The following is an 18,075-nucleotide window of genomic DNA, read 5'->3' on the forward strand; positions in this document are numbered from 1 at the left end:
GCACACGCACACGCGTGCACACACACACACACACACACACACACACACACACACACACACACACACACACACACACACACACACACACACACACACACACACACACACACACACACACACACACACACAGAGTTGCCTCCATATAGCAGCCCGCCTGCGGGCACTCAGTTGTCCTCACTGGACTCGTCTTGCGCTTGAGAACAGCTATCACGTGAGGGTGTTAACTATGAGGGGCCGTTTAGGCCAAAAATAATGAAACACTTTCACATACGCTAACGAGTCTTATACTTACTACTGAAATGCTTTTACATTCAATTTTGAGACACTTTCACACACGCTGATGAGACACTCTTACATATACTACTGAAATGCTATACGTTCAATATTGAAACACTTGCACACTCACTACTGAAACACTCTCACATACATACATACTTTGTAAATCGATGCACGTTCATATATGAAACTTTATACATACTCATCTGAACACTTACGCATACATATGAGAAACACATACACATACATATATACTTCTGTGTCATATACACATGCATACGAAATGCTTGCACGCATACAAGTTAAACATTTATACATTTATATCTGAAACACTCACACATACACATATGAAAAGGCTGCATGTATATTGTTGAACACTTGTACATTTTAGGGCATTCACAGAATAGTCGAATATTCGAATATTCGAATATCAAACCGACTATTCGACTATCAAACCACTATTCAACTATTCGAAAAAAAAAAAGAAAGAAAAAAAAAAAGCATTTTTTTTATTAATTTTTTTAGATTTTTTTTTTGTGTGGCTGCATGTCTAGAGCAGACATGCAGCTGTGAGCTCTGGTGTGACGTCAACTTGCATTCCTTGAGTCGAGTCATCAATGCAATTGAAAAAAAAAAAAAAAAACTTTTTTAAAAAATTTTAATTTTTAATTTTTTTATAATCAAATCGAATAATCGAATATTCGAATACTTTTGGGTCGAATAATTCGAATACCATAAATCACTATTCGTTAATGCCCTAGTACATTTACAACTGAATTTCTTGTATATTATTACAAACTGAAATGAAAACTTTAGATGCATGTGCAAGCCTTTCACATGTATTCATACAAGTCATTTCAGTAGTATGTATAAATAAATTCAATGATATATATACACATAATTTCAGTGATATGTATAAGTGAGTTCAGTATAATGTATAAAAGAGTTTCACATGTATTCATACAAGTGATCTAAGTAGTATGTATAAATGATTTCAATAGTGTATATATACACAATTTTTAAAGCATGTACAGATCATTTCACATGTATTCATACAAGTAATATCAGTGATGTATATAAGTAATTTTGATAGTATATATAAATCATTACAATAGCATAGATCATTTAACTATAATGTATACAATAATTTCACATGTATGCATACAAGAAATCTCAGTAGCATATGGAAGTGGTTTCAGTAACACCGGAAGGCACAGGCAGGTGCGCGCGCACACCAGGAAGAAACTTCCAGAGAGAAGGAGAAGATAAGAAGGAGAAGACAAAGGCAGCATGCAGAGATGCTCATAGGCCTGCGTCCTGCGTCTCTGACGCACAATATTGCGAAGGGACGCATTCATGACACCATCGTGGCGTCCATGGGACGCACTAGAGAAACCAACAACAGAGAAAAATATAAAAATAATTCGCGGTAAAATATTTTTTTACCGCGAAGATTTTACAAATCCACGGGACACCACCATTTTGCATGGCCACGTCCTACTTTATCCTACTTTATAAACAATAAAATCCACTTAGAAATCGTCTTAGAAAGACGATACAAATATAAATAATAATCCACGGGAGCCGCCATTTTGCGCATGCTCAGACCGAATTATTTAGGTAACGCGTTTGCGTGTGACCGTCCGCGCAGTTGAAACGTGACGCTTGTAGATCTGCTATTTTCGGCTGCTAGGGTTCAAGTGGTTAATGTAAAAAAAAAAAAAATCATATCACACAATGATTTGGCGGACCCCCTGTAGTAACTCTGAGGACCCCCTGTTGAAGCCCCCTGCTCTACTCTATTTAATCTAAATTAATGGATAAGTTATAGAACTGCCCCCTGTATTGTCATTACAGCCATTTCCTTTAAATCAGTGGTTCTCAACCAGTGGTCCTTGAGGGGGTCCCCAGCAAAAGGTTTTACATTTTCACCCCTTTATCCATATTGTATATGTTGGCTATTCAAAAATAGCAGATATACAATAAATACAAATAAAAGATTAATGTTAGTGGCACCAAAAAGATTCTGCGGGCAACACAAAACCCCCCGTTGACAAAACCGTCCCGGGGGGCACCGAACGGGTCCGCACTGACCGCAAATAGCTGATGTAGGCTATATGGGTTGAAGTGGTTAAACTGCTGGGGACCCCCAGAACACTTCCAAGGACCCCCCTGGTAGTGATGCGCGGGACGGGCGGGTCTCTGTCTGTCTGTCTGTCTGTCTGTCTGTCTGTCTGTCTGTCTGTCTGTCTGTCTGTCTGTCTCTGGTGGGGCATGAAATGAAGAAAAAAAAAACCTGACCGCGCATCACCCCCCAGGGGAGTCCCCGGACCCCACTGTGAGCACCGATGCGCGCATCTTCAACAGGAGTTGGATGGGATGGCCTAGCGTGTTTAATAAAATTAATACATAGATACATTTTGATTGGTCAAAAGTCTAGCAAACTCGTGTGGATTAGCCTACGGAGAAATTTTAATGAAGTTTTGATCGGGGAGCTACGCACTTATGGTTCTCTTTGTGTCAGTCCGTGCGACGTATGGTTCGCGGCCCCGGCCGGAGCGGCTTGGAGCGGCAGGCGGTCCTTGAGTAAATGTACTTGGTTACTTTACACTGTCGATTGGTCTATATCCAGCCCAAGTCTGTATCATCATACATTTCGACCATTCGAAAATAGCAGATCTACAAGCTCACAGATCTTGTAGATCTGCTATTTTCAAAAGATGTGTATATGTCATACAGAAAACTTGTGAAATGGGACATTCTGCATAATGAGTAGCCTACTTTCTACTTTTGGTAGGCCTATTTTATTTTTTGTAGGCTACTTTTACTCAAGTACATTTTTTATTCCGGACTTTATACTTTTAACAGAGTATTTCTACATTGCAGTATTGATACTTAAAGTAAAAATGTGAGTACTTTTTTTTCTCCACTGACTGTATCCATGTCCAGTCCAACCACGAGGTTAGTGCCAGGGACGACCATATAATATTTATGGTGTTTTTCACAATTTGTCAAATGTTTTTGAAAATAGCAGATCTACAATGTAGATTGGATATTTTCAAATAGCTGATATAGGCTATATATGGTTAAAGTGGTTATAGGCTACTGCTGGGACCCCCAGAACACTCCCGAGTCCCAAGGACCCTGGTAGTGATGCGAGGGGGTCTCTCTCTCTCTCTCTCTCTCTCTCTCTCTCTCTCTCTCGATCGCGCGCTCTCTCTCTCTCTCGCTCTCTCTCTCTCTCGTTCTCTATCTCTCTCGGGCCGTTGATTTATATATTGTTTTGTTGTGCTCCGTGGCGGGACTGCGTGGCGGGCGGGTTATGAAAAAAACCTGACCCGCACATCACCCCCCATGGGGGTCCCCGGACCCCATTTTGAGCACCAGTGCGCTCATCCAATGGGATGGCCTATACTAGATTGTTTAATAAAATGAATAGGCCTACATAAATGCATTTTGATTGGTCAGAGGTGTAGCAGTCACCAGCGAATTTCCACAAAATATGACTGCTGTCCGAATAAATAAAAGACGCATTTTCGCTCCGCGAAATTTCGTCTTTGATGTGGAAGCTTGCATTGACTTTATAAGGTTTTAAAAAACAGGCGAAAAAAAAACGTATTTATTCGCATGAAGAATTCGCCCCGGTGTGTAAGCACCTTACACTGCTGCGTAGGTGATATATTAGTATTCGATATCGAATTAATTAAAGTGGGTCTCCGTTCCCCTCCATGCTGCCTTTGTCTTCTCCTTCTTATCTTCTCCTTCTCTCTGGAAGTTTCTTCCTGGTGTGCGCGCGCACCTGCCTGTGCCTTCCGGTGTTACTGAAACCACTTCCATATGCTACTGAGATTTCTTGTATGCATACATGTGAAATTATTGTATACATTATAGTTAAATGATCTATACATGCTATTGTAATGATTTATATATACTATAAAAATGACTTATATACATCACTGATATTACTTGTATGAATACATGTGAAATGATCTGTACATGCTTTAAAAATGTTGTATATATACACTATTGAAATCATTTATACATACTACTTAGATCACTTGTATGAATACATGTGAAACTCTTTTATACATTATACTGAACTCACTTATACATATCACTGAAATTATGTGTATATATATTATTGAATTTATTTATACATACTACTGAAATGACTCGTATGAATACATGTGAAAGGCTTGCACATGCATCTAAAGTTTTCCTTTTAGTTTGTAATAATATACAAGAAATTCAGTTGTAAATGTACAAGTGTTCAACAATATACATGCAGCCTTTTCATATGTGTATGTGTGAGTGTTTCAGATATAAATGTATAAATGCTTAACTTGTATGCGTGCAAGCATTTCGTATGCATGTGTATATGACACAGAAGTATATATGTATGTGTATGTGTTTCTCATATGTATGCGTAAGTGTTCAGATGAGTATGTATAAAGTTTCATATATGAACGTGCATCGATTTACAAAGTATGTATGTATGTGAGAGTGTTTCAGTAGTGAGTGTGCAAGTGTTTCAATATTGAACGTATAGCATTTCAGTAGTATATGTAAGAGTGTCTCATCAGCGTGTGTGAAAGTGTCTCAAAATTGAATGTAAAAGCATTTCAGTAGTAAGTATAAGACTGTCTCGTTAGCGTGTGTGAAAGTGTTTCATTATTTTTGGCCTAAACGGCCCCTCATAGTTAACTTGTGCGCCTCCATGAAAGGTTTTTGAGAGACAAATATGAGGGACTCTGGGCTAAAGTTAAATGATTGTTCTTCCTCTTTCCATCTCTCCCCTTTGTTTAGTATAGACATGTAGACTACTTTTCTGTAGGCTACTTGCTCCGTTTCTGTTTTTGTTAAATGATTGTTCTTCCTCTTTCCATCTCTCCCCTTTGTTACAACCAGAAAGTATTGTTTGGTAATATTAATTTGAAGGAAGTAGGCTATACGGTACATGCTGTATAGGCCATTGGTTCTCAAAGTGGGGTCCGGGGACCCCCAGGGGACCCTGGGAGGGGTTCCAGGGGGGACCCCCAGGGGACCCTGGGGGAGGGGTTCCAGGGGGTCCCCCGCAAAATATGTTAATATAGCATCACAATGATTTTAACCTTTTATACTTTGGCTATTCAAAAATAGCAGATATACAAGCTCATGAGCTTGTACTGTAGAGCTGCTATTTTTTTTGAAAGATCGTGAACATTTTGCAAATCTTTCAATATACGTTGTTAAGCGAACATTTCTAACTCAAATCTTTGCTTCTGGGGGTCCCTGGAACAAAATATTTGAGATGGGAGTCCGTGGCCAAATACGTATCATGTTGGGGGTCCTTGACATGAAAAAGTTTGAGAGCCACTGCCTTAATCAGTCTGAAACTGTAAAACCTGAACAGCTACAGTATATCTATCTATAAAAATGACACAGGTCTATGCTTTCCCAGTCCTATCTACAGGTACAAGCTATGTCATTTGAGATGCAGCCTAAGCCAAACCACTAACATCAACTATCTACATCAGTGGTTCTCAAAGTGGGGTCCGGGGACCCCAAGGGTCATTGGGGGGATACCATGGGGTCCCCAGCAAAATGTGTTAATAAAGCGTCACAATCATTACCCCTTTATCCATATTTTATACTATGGCTATTCAAAAATAGCAGATATACAAGCTCATATCACAGAGTGCTGCGCAATGAGCTTGTAGATCTGCTATTTTTGAAAAATCTTGAAAATGTGTGTAAATCATTTTTTTTGGCGAACATTTGTAACACAAATCTTTGCTTCTGGGGGTTCCTGGCACAACATGTTTTCAGGTGGGGGTCCGCGGCCACCTACATATCAGTTTGGGGGTCCTTGGCACGAAAACGTTTGAGAACCATATACTGGTCTACAGTACATGTGTGCCTAAAGGTATTTTGATTGCCTGTCAAGTGGGACGCCAAACGTTCCTTTCCAGTCCGTTGCCTACAATGCTAGTGAATTAGGAATGAACCACATGAACCCTAGCATCCTTTTCTGGACATGTCATAACAGGAGGGCATTTGGCAAAAATAGGCGAACATTCGGCGAAGAATAAGAGAACATTTGGCGAAACTAGCCGATCGACAAGCTCACAGCGCGTCGTAATGTGGCACGTTGAGAGCTTGTAGATCAGCTATTTTCAGCAAAGAGATGTGGTGTAGAGGGAAATAAATGAGAGGCCAAGTACAGACCCCTGGGGAACCTCGTTCAATACAGGGTTTAATCGTATTCCACTGTTGTAGGCCACTCATAGCCAGTGGTGTAAAGTAACTCAGTACATGTACTCAAGTACTCTACAAGTACAATTTTGAGGTATTTTTTTACTTTACTGGAGTATTTCCAATTTTCTGTACTTTTACTTCTACTCCACTGCATCTCAGAGGCAAATATTGTACTTTTACTCCATTACAATTATTTGAAAACTTTATTTACTAGTTACTTTGCAGATAGACATTATTATATTATGAAACATACATTAGCCACTTTAGCCCTATTTTATACATAATATATTTTATATATTTGAAAATAGCGGAAGCGTTGCATCGCGACACGTTGTGAGCTTGTAGATCTGCTATTTTAAAACATTTTAGTACTTTTACTTTCGGCACTTTGACTATATTTTGATGTCAATGCTTTTGTAATTTTACTCAAGTAACATTTTGAACTCAGGCCTATTACTTGTAACACAGTATTTTTATATTGTGGTGTTGCTACTTTTACTTAAGTAAAATATACGAGCAGGCACGTGCACACATAGACATCAAAGGGGGCTCAAGACCCTGCCCTTTTACCTGTCTGCAAAGTGTCCTCTCTCCATACCATGGTCTGCAGCATTTACTATGGTGAAAGAAACGTAAATGCCCGCTTTCCATGCGATACCTGAAGGCAGCATTCAAAAAAAGAATGGCCTTTTCCAAACTGTCCTGAACTTGAATGCAGCTAATGCAGTTAATGTTGCAAGAAATCAGGGACGCAGAGAGCATTTTGCAACCGAAGGGGACGCGTGCATGCGTGCCGTGCGCGAACATTTGCGGGGTTTTATTTCAGGTTTTTCTTACTTTCATTCGGTTAATTCGGTACAAAAAAATGTACTCCATGAAGTGTAGATGTGTGGCAAAAAGGAAACGGCTCTCATCGCGCACCTCTCCATTCAGAAATGGATAACAAGAACCGTCATCCTAAAACACCCTCGCCCCGGGTCTAATCCGGCGGCCTCTGTCCGCGAAAAAAATGGGGCAGTGTGTTTTAGGACGAGCTTTCCATTTTCCACCCGTAAAAAAACGTTTCTCTTTTTCTTTTTTCTTCGTCCCAGAAGTGGGGGGGATATCCCCCCCCCCCATGTAACTGGATGTGTCTAAACCATAGAGTTAAAAATAATAGAGAGGGCACCCGATATCCCCTCCCATCCACTTGCATTGAGTTGCTCACACAGCGCATGGGCCGAAATCACCCCTTCTTCCGGGTTGTGAAATGTGGTGGGCGAGGCCTATTTGGGGCTCCTGCTCCAGCCCCGTCCGCAAGCTCGTGCGCACGCTCGTGAGTCGAGCCCATTCGTCGAAACCGTTTTCGCTCGTTCGTGTAGGAGCCCCTAAGCTGCAGTACCATGAATGGCCAGCATGTCTATTTGGCTTAAATGAAACCACTGGGTTCTGGGGGCTTGGTCTAAACCCCACTGCGTCCCTGCAAGAAATGCCCTCTTGAGTAGAAATCCATGCCTTATGACTTATGACCTCTGACTTAATAACTGCAACTGCAAATTTCGCTTTGATAACCATTCATTCTACTGGATTGTATGTGGACAGATTCTTTCGTGACGAGTACTGTATAAATGTTACGTCCCTAATAGGTGGTCAGGGGATAAGGGACAATACCAAATACCCAATGACAGATTTGAATAGAAACGGATGGATGAGTGAATTGAGTGTTTTACTTTGAAGTGCATAGAGCTGACAAATAATGTGAGTGTGCTAAAGCCAACTTGACAAACATAGGGAAAAGGAACTACCTAAATAAAGTAAAGAGCTAACCTCATCAAGGACAAACAAAAACCTCCCTACTCTAACATCAAACAGACATTACAATGGGTGGCACACCTCAATACTGGTGAGAATCCCTAGGTTGGCAGAGGGAAGGTAGTGCCCAGGATTACATAGACAATAGGGCTGGCAAAGTTCGCTTGGGTGTGGGAGTGATTTGGGGGGCATGGCCAAGATTCAACAGCGGCACATCCAAGGAATTACATCAACAATGTTAAAAGCCAACTGCAAAAACAAACTTTTCAAGTGTATAAAATGTATAATCATTTGAAAATAGCAGATCTACAAGCTCACAGTGCTTGTAGATCGGCTATTTTCAAATGGCCGACATGTATGGGCTGAAGTGGTTATTGTATGTTTTGTAATAATAATCAAAATCTACAAAGTAACCACTGTAAGTCAACGTCACATGAAAGTGTATTTTATTTGAAAACAAGGTGCATTTACAGGTTACTATGTGTATAAAAAAGGAAACTCATTAGGCTCAAAGAGGAGTAAAATGGTCTCTGCCCATCCATATTATAATGTGATCATTAACAGGTGAGGCAACTGACCTGAGCCATCATCATCAGGATTCGGTTATATTTGCATTGAATGAAAGCACTGTATATTGATAGAATGGCCTATGCATTTTAGCCATGTGAAAGAATGCGGTTCTATTTGCATATAATCATTTTATGTAGAAAGACTATGTATTTTATTTGAAAATGTACAGAACGGATAATTTAGCTACAGAGCATAACCTCATGTCTGCTTTTACTATGCAGAAGGGTACTATTAAAAATAAAATTAGCAGGTTACTCATCATCCCGTTTCAGAACCACACTGGTGCACAAGTTAGTCAGATCACAGCACGCTCGGACAATTTTGTCAAGGATTGTCATGTCCTGCCCACTCCTGGTTTATACTAGCCTGATTATCAGCCTGTTTGGAACCAGGCTAGGTTGATGCATCAGAGTGATGGGAACCCTACCATTTAATATATGGTACTTGTTGCATATAGTGCCTATAGCCCTCTCTACATGGATCATGAGGTGTGCTATCTTGCGTGTTTCTTCCACGTCTTTTGGGCTGTCAGAATAGCCTATAGGTGTAAAATATGGCTAAAGTGGTTAATGTAGGTTTTATAATGTAATGATTTATATCTGCAAAGTAACTAGTGACTAAAGTTTTCAAATAATTGTAGTGGAGTAAAAGTACAATACTTGCCTCTGAGATGAGGGACTGATGTGCCCTTTTGGACATTTCAGCCCCTCTAATTTTCTCTGCACGTCCCTGTGTACGAGTACTTCTTCCACCACTGGTGATAGCAGGCTTGAAAGATGACATTGGTCTTAGAATGTGATAAAGGCACTGTATTGTTTACGCCACTAGGTGGCAGTATGTTCATTTGCCATTACCCTCAACTCCACTGTCAGCATTTTATGACAATATGAATGGCCTTAGTCAGTGGTGTCAAGTAACTAAGCACATTTACTCAAATATTGTACTTAAGTACATTTTTGAGGTATTTTTACTTTTCTGGAGTATTTCCAATTTGCAGTACTTCTACTTCTACTCCACTACATCTCAGAGGAAAATATTGTACTTTTATTCAACTACAATTATTAGAACATTTTAGTTACTAGTTACTTTGTAGATTTTGATTATTATTGCAAAACATACATTAACCACACTATTTGAAAATAGCAGATCTTCAATGTGACGCATTGTGAGCTTGTAGATCTGCTATTTTCAAAAGATTTTTATACATTTGAAAACTTGTGAAATGGGACATTCTGCCTAATGAGTACTTTCTACTTTTGGTACTTTAAGTACATTTTGATACCAATACTTTTGTACTTTTACTCAAGTAAATACTTAATTCTGGACTATTACTTGTAACAGAGTATTTCTACATTGCACTATTGATACTTTTACTTAAGTAAAACATGTGAGTACTTTTTCCACCACTGGCCTTAGTCAAGTTTTATTTCTCATCTCCCTTATCGTTGCTGTGACACTGTCTATAGGCAGAAACCTTTATCTCCATCATTTATAGAAACCTTTGTCTCTCCTAATATTTATTTTCCATAAATTAATGAATGCTCTACTTCATCATTCAAGGGTGTCGCACAAAGGTAGTGATAATAGCAGATCCAGAAGCTCACAACTGGTCACAATGCGTGACATTTGTAGATCGGCTATTTTCACTATTTTAAATGTTTTTTAAACTAACAAAAAAGGAAAGGTTTTGGACATAGAAGGGTTTCCACCTGACAGCAATGTTATGATCTCCTTACAGTACAACAAATGGACTTGAGTACTTAAGTAAAAGTATCAATACTGCAATATAGAATACCTCGCTACAAGTATGAAGTACGCTTCAAATGTATAAACATCTTTTGAAAATAGCAGATCTACATTGTGAGCTTGTAGATCGTCTATTTTCAAATGGCCAAAATGTATATAGGACTGAAGTGGTTACTGTATGTTTTGTGATAATAATCTAACTCTCCAAAGTAACTAAAGGGTTCATATAATTGTAGTGGAGTAAAAGTACATCTGCCTCTGAGATGTAGTGAAGTAAAAGTACTGATAATTGGAAATACTCCAGTAAAGTAAAAATACCAAAAAATTGTACTTAAGTACAGTACTTGAATAAATGTACCTAGTTACTTTACACCACTGACAACAAATGGCCATAAACTATGAGCAGGTAACGACAAACAAGCAGTTGTATCTTTCTGCTTTGTTTGCCCAACACCTCTCCGTCACAAAATAACTGTAGTGATACAATGTGTTGCACTCATTGTAAACCATGCACTAAATGCAATCATAGGCTTTCAAAGTGGGGCCCGGGGACGGGGACCCCCAGGAGTCCTTGAAGGGGTTCCAGGGAAACTAGGGGCTCGCAGCAAAGATATGATAACACACACACACGCACGCACGCACGCACGCACGCACGCACGCACGCACGCACGCACGCACGCACGCACGCACGCACGCACGCACGCACGCACGCACACACACACACACACACACACACACACACACACACACACACACACACACACATACACACACACACACACGCGCGCGCGCCCGTAGTAGGCTACCTCTCTCCCTTCAAAGACAACACACAGCCAATGTTGCCAAGTCTGCTTATCATAGCGACTTTGGGCATGTTTCTCTGTATACTCCGCCTATAAATATTGGTGGTTGCGTTTTTTGGGGGGGCCTTGTTTATAAATAATTATAGGCTTGCTTCCTAATGTTGTTCAAATCAGTGGTTCTCCAAAATGTTACACATTAATATGTATTTGTTTGCGGACCCCCATCTGAAAATATTTTACGAGATTTGTGTCTTTAAAATGTATATTTTTTCCTTCACATCTTCTTCCTAGATTTCTTGTATTGAAAAAAGCAGATCAAAATGTGTCGCCTTGAGACGTGTTGTGAGCTTGTAGATCGTCTATTTTCTAATAGCTGTGTGTGTGTGTGTGTGTGTGTGTGTGTGTGTGTGTGTGTGTGTGTGTGTGCGTGCGTGCGTGCGTGCGTGCGTGCGTGCGTGCGTGTGTGTGTGTGTGTGTAAAAAGTACAATATTATAAGTAAAATGATTGAAAATTGGAAACACTCCAGTAACATAAAAATACCTCAACATTGTACTTAAGTACAGTTCTTGAGTAAATGTACTTAGTTACTTTCCACCTCTGCACTGCACACGGTAAACCCCACGTGGCATTGAAATCAATGAAGCTCCTATGTGTAAACAATCACCATTGATGGACAAGGGTCAATCTGGAGACCACTCAACAGCCCATTTGTGGTGTCACAGTGACATGGCTTTTGTCTCTTATTTGAATAATTAATTCTATCTTGTATTATAATTATTTTATAAGAGACACTTCTTGGTTACCAGTGAGATTTCCACTAACCCAGTCAGTCGTAAAGGTATATCCTATTCAGTACAGGATTTCCACATATGTGTGACCTGCTAGCATGAGGTTTTTGAATTAAAAGCAGTTTTATTTTCTATTATGTGGTGACTGGTGACACACATTGTTATTGTTAAATTAGGTATTACTGTAGATCGTTAAGTTGAGAAAAAAATATATCAAATACTGATTATTTTGTTTCTTTAAATATCCCACTTCTCCTAGTGGCCATTACTATTACCACAGCTGTTGCTCCTCCCCAACCATACACTTTATTTTATTTATTTAGAGTAGCTAATAATGTTTTACCCTTCTTTCTCCCCAATTTAGTCGTTACGCCAATTAAATCCTCCCCACACACATTTCTGTGTTGTCACTGCTGTTGTATCCTACTGACTCACCTGCCAGTGAGGAGCCCCCACCGGGAGGACGTAGAGCCTTCGTTCTACTCCTCCCGCCCAACACTCCCCGCTGACAGGTGCCGCCACCCAGCCCGTAGGAGTACGTGCAATGACCCATATCCCCCTCCCCGCCCGGCTTCCCTCCCCCTAACACGGGTGAATTGTGTTCGTGTAGAAGACGCTCGACAAAGCCGGTTGCACCACGGTGGATTTGAACCAGCAACCTCCGTGGTGGTGGGCAGGGACTTTACCACTGCTCCACCCGAGCCCTTAACCATATACTTTCTAATGCTGTGTGTGGCAAAGACCAAACGTTGTCCGAATTTGTGGGAAAAATCCAACAAGTCCTTATAGCTTATAGTTTCAGTCTTTCAAGGGGACTTTCTAAATACTTTGATTTGATGAATAAACATCTGTTCTGGGATTTGGAAAGCTAAAAACAACAAAAATCCCAACAAGAAGAATTTCCAGCTGAGATGGCAGTGCTGTTAATCTTTAATTGGACTCAAAGAGGATTGTAGCAAATACGTTTCTGGCAACCCGTCTACCACGTATAGAAGTCTGCCAGCGCAAGATTTAACCAGAGAGAGGGAGAGGGAGAGGGAGAGAGAGAGGGAGAGAGGGAGAGAGGGAGAGAGGGAGAGAGGGGCAGGCAGACGGTGGGGAAGGAGAGAGGGGTACAGAGAGAAAGAGAGAGAGAGAGATGGGCAGCTAGAGAGAACAAAAGCGAGAACAAGGGAGAAAGACAGATGAAAACAGAGACTTTGAGCTAGAGAGAGGAAGAGAGGATTAGGTGTGACTGCCAAATCAGTCTAGGGGGTCCCCGATGCAGAGTGTGCAGAAAAATGTTGGGGGGGCTGGCAAGCTACAACAGGGGCTTCACAGAGGTGGTGTAGCCTATAATACACCACGCCTAGAACATCGCAACATTCATTCCCGTCGTTCGACAACACGACACACAATCGCAACGCGTTCTGCCTGTGAAATATTGTCGGAATATTTCCACAAACCAATTTTGTAATGCAGCCATTGGCTCTCCTTGTTAGAGCTTATACCACGCTCTGTGAACACTCCCATTTCTCCCTCTCACACACACACACACACACACACACACACAGACACACAGACACAGACACACACACACACACACACACACACACACACACACACACACACACACACACACACACACACACACACACACACACACACACACACACAACTAAATTCATCCCACCCCCACCCTGGAGGTAAGCATCCTTTTTTTTGTCACTGATAGTGAGAAAGCACCCCACCTTCGCCCATTAGCCTGACAGAGTACTAGTGGTGGAGATGGTACCAGTGGAAAGAGGGGACATCTTAAGGGCCCATTCTTCACAGGGTAAACAGGACCATAAACCATCCATAGAGAGAGCCAATTACTTCCTGATCTGACACCTGCAACCCCATTCCAGCCAATCAAACAGCAGGGAAGGGGGGGGGGGGGGGGGGGGCCCCTCCCACGGCTATTTCATAGGCTGCAAACCGGGTTAGCCCAACGCCGGCTAACGGTGGCCCCCCACACGCTTGGCTCTTATCAAATTGGCCCGGGAGATTTACTGTGACTCGTTCACACATACTGTACAGTATACCCCTGGCAATTACACGACTCTATAGTCTGAGCGCGCTCACCAAGCTGAAGCTATACTAACCAGCTAGTAAGACTAGGGGGCTGGGTCCTCCTGCCAAAGTGCTGATCTATGGGGCTATGGCTAATGCATGCTGTTTTGCATATGTCCTCCTTTGGCTCCTTCGGCCTCTGCCACTGCCATAGTGGTGGAAAAAGTACTTGAGTAAAAGTATCAATACTGCAATGTAGACATACTCTTGTTACAAGTAAAAAAGGCTTGTGTTCAAAATGTTACTTGTGTGAAAGTGCAAAAGTATTGGCGTCAGAATATACTTAAAGTACCAAAAGTTAAAGTACTAACATGTTTGAAAATAGCAGCTACAAGCTCACAATGCGACACGTTGTGAGCTTGTAGATCGGCTATTTTTAAATAGCCTATGTATAAAATAGGGCTAAATGCATAGGGTTAATGTATGTTTTATAGTATAATGATTTATATCTGCAAAGTAACTAGTAACTCAAGTTTTCAAATAATTGTAGTGGTGTAAAAAGTACAATATTTTCCTCCGAGATGTAGTGGAGTAGAAGTAAAAGTATAGACAATTGGAAATACTCCAGTAAAGTAAATGTACCTCAAAATTGTAAAGTACTTGAGTAAATGTACTTAGTTACTTTACACCACTGGCTATGGCTAATGCATGCTGTTTTGCATGTGTCCTCCTTTGGCTCGATCCTTTATGGCTAGCTCTCCAGCACCTGCGATGCTGAAACGGCCTGTATTATTCACAGCATTGCTGCACTTTTTGCCATAATGGTGCCGCTAAATTATGGAAAATGCGTTCTCTGTTCAAATTTATAGCACAACATACACAACACGTCCACGCTCTATGGATGGGAATGAGACGGAGAGTGGAAAAGGGGGATAAAGAGGTTGGATAGGATTTTTTTCCCCCCTTCAAATAAAAAGGCAGTTAGACCATTTCAGAGGTATAGCAAATCTCACGCTGCGCACGGTTTCAACCCCATGAGAGCTCCAACTCCAGTATTATGGATGTGTGTGTAGTTTGGGGGGGCTTAAGCACTTTAAGCCGCCTTAAACTTTGTACAGCAATAGCGAAAATAGCCAATCTACAAACACCCAACACATCGCATAATGACGCATTGTGAAGCATATGTAGAGCTGCAATTTTTAGATATTTTAGAAAAGGTTTTGAAATAAATATATGATGCCCAAAATTAGGGACGTTAAGTTGAAAGTGGTTCATAAACATTCCATAGCATGTTACTACGTACTTGTAACTTGCGTGTCACATGGTAGAATACAACCTGCCTGCCTCCTATGCATTACCATGGGATAGGTCAGGGTGATATCGATATGACTTCAAATCAATATCATGATTATTTCAAACTTTTTTCTCGCTAACTTTTAATTAACGATAAATACAATTTGTTAAAATAGCAGATCTACAAGCACATAATGTATGCGACACATTGTGAGTTTGTTTTTGTATGCCACCATTGTGTGAAATATAATACAGTGTTATTTGGTTAATCAGATTAATCCATTTAGTTGATTATAAAAAAGATATTAGATTATTTTGTGTTGATTTGATGATAAGAAAACTATATACACATTATTAAAACCTGCTTCTTAATTATTCGATTAACCAACATTAGCCAGATTAAGTCAGTTATTGGCTTTAAATATCAGTTTCAATATATTTTTGCCGAGAAGTTTGACCAGGTCACTGCCACTTTTGGAAAACTGGCAGAAAAAGACTCGATCACTGCATAAAAATGAAGGAAAACTCCTTAGACAGACTTAAGAAAAAATAATGTCTTTATTTAAATGCTCATAATGTGCTCTATGCTCATAGTGAGGGGTGAATTTAAAAAAGCAAACGTTTGCTTTTTTTAATTCATATTTATTTTTAAAATGATAATTTCTTAAGTCTGTCTAAGGAGTTTTCCTTAATGTTTATGCAGTGAGCGAGACAGTTTTCCTTTATGTTTTTGAGACCACCACACCTGCACTCAACCTTGAACAAAGGGCAAAGAAGGGCGCAACAGTTTTCCCTGTTCTTCACTGCCATGTTTGGCAATGCAGGGTGTTGAATCACCATTCAAAGTCCTTTTGCATGCAAACATCATATCACCTTTGCTCTGTTTACAAAACATGTCTACCACTTTGGTGTAAGCTTTGACAGTTACTGTAAAGTGTCTCGAACGGCTAAGGCGCCAAACATTTGACAAAACTCCAAGAATGCAGTTTTTGGTATGTATTTATCAATCCAGTGCAGGAATATGTACAGTGAGGCCCAGGCCAAAATAATAGCTAAAAGAACAAAATAAAAATACACATCAAGAATAAGACGTGAGCGTTGTGAGCTTCACTTCAACACCTATTGTGCTCCCTATATTCCAGGGGGAGAACATTGGCCCGCAAATAGACGATCTACAAGCTCACGACGCGCCGCTGTGAGATTGTAGATCAGCTATTTAAAGGCAAGGAGGTTTGGTGAATCGAGTGCAGAGTCAACGCAGGTCCGTTTCACTAAGTATAGAGGGTTTAAGGCGTTTAAATGGTCTAGTGGGTGATGTAGTGAACTTTAATAATAATAATAATCATAATGAACCCATTAAAACCGGGAACCCATCTGTGTCACTTTAGATTTCTTTGGCTATGAGCTTGTAGATTAGCTATTTTTGAGAAGAAAATCGTGAAAATGGGTGCAAATCTTATGTATATTCTTTTAAAGCGACATTTGTAACTCAAATCTTCGCCTCTGGGGGGAGGGGGGGATGCATTCAAAGATTTGCACAGTTTCACAATTTTTCATGAATAGCAGATCTACAAGCTCATAGCGTGGCACTCGGTGCTGCGCTATGAGCTTGTAGATCTGCTAACTTACAATTATTTTTATTCTAAAGCCTTTGGAGCGCTCTATAAGAGCAAAGTACAGTTAGCAGGCCCCTGTCTGGGAAATCCTAGGCTCATATAGCGTAGCATTAAACGTCTGTAACATAGTTTGAATTTGAATGTGAAAACTATTAAGAGTGGAAGCCAATTTTATGGGCGCTTTTGACGTTCCGCGTAATTACGTTCACATCTCTTATGCAGTTTCACTTTTTAAAGTATTTCTTTGAATCAAGTGACGCAACATGAAGCAAGAAAGAAGCCGTCTTGTATCAACATGCAAGTGGTTGAAGAAATAATTCTCAAAGGACAGAACTGCACCGGCAATTTACCATGGCATTCATTTGAAGGGAAATGCTAATGTAATAAGAATCATTGCGACAGGAGGATATAATTGTTTTATGTTTTAAGTTTTCTTTTTCACAGTCAGTTGTGGAATGTATCTAAGTACATGTACTCAAGTACTGCACTTTTTTGGGACTTTTACTTTACTTACATTTGTTTTTATATGTTATACTTCCACTCCATACATCTCAGAGGCAAACATTGTACTTACTCCGCTACAGTTATTTGAAAACTTTCCGCACGGATTAAAGGAGAATTCCGGACTACGTTTTTCATACCTTTTTATATGATATTACTATATCCTTGGACGAGTGGTACAGTAGAAAAATGTCATAACTCGCGATTTATATCGCCGGCAGCAACCAGCTAACTCCAAAATGTTCATTCTTCAGGAAATGACAGTTAGGAGGTTTTGTTCATCATTGATAAGAACAGCTGAATGGACCTCCAAGCCCACAATGAGGTTGGAGGTGAAAAGGGGGTGGAGCCTGGAGTCAGCTAAACCAGCTAACTCCACCCCCCTTTGGTGGAGTTAGCTGGTTTAGCAGAAAGTTTGA

Source organism: Gymnoscopelus braueri (genome assembly GCF_963280865.1).
Source record: "Gymnoscopelus braueri genome assembly, chromosome: 23".
In the NCBI taxonomy this organism is placed as follows: Eukaryota; Metazoa; Chordata; class Actinopteri; order Myctophiformes; family Myctophidae; genus Gymnoscopelus; species Gymnoscopelus braueri.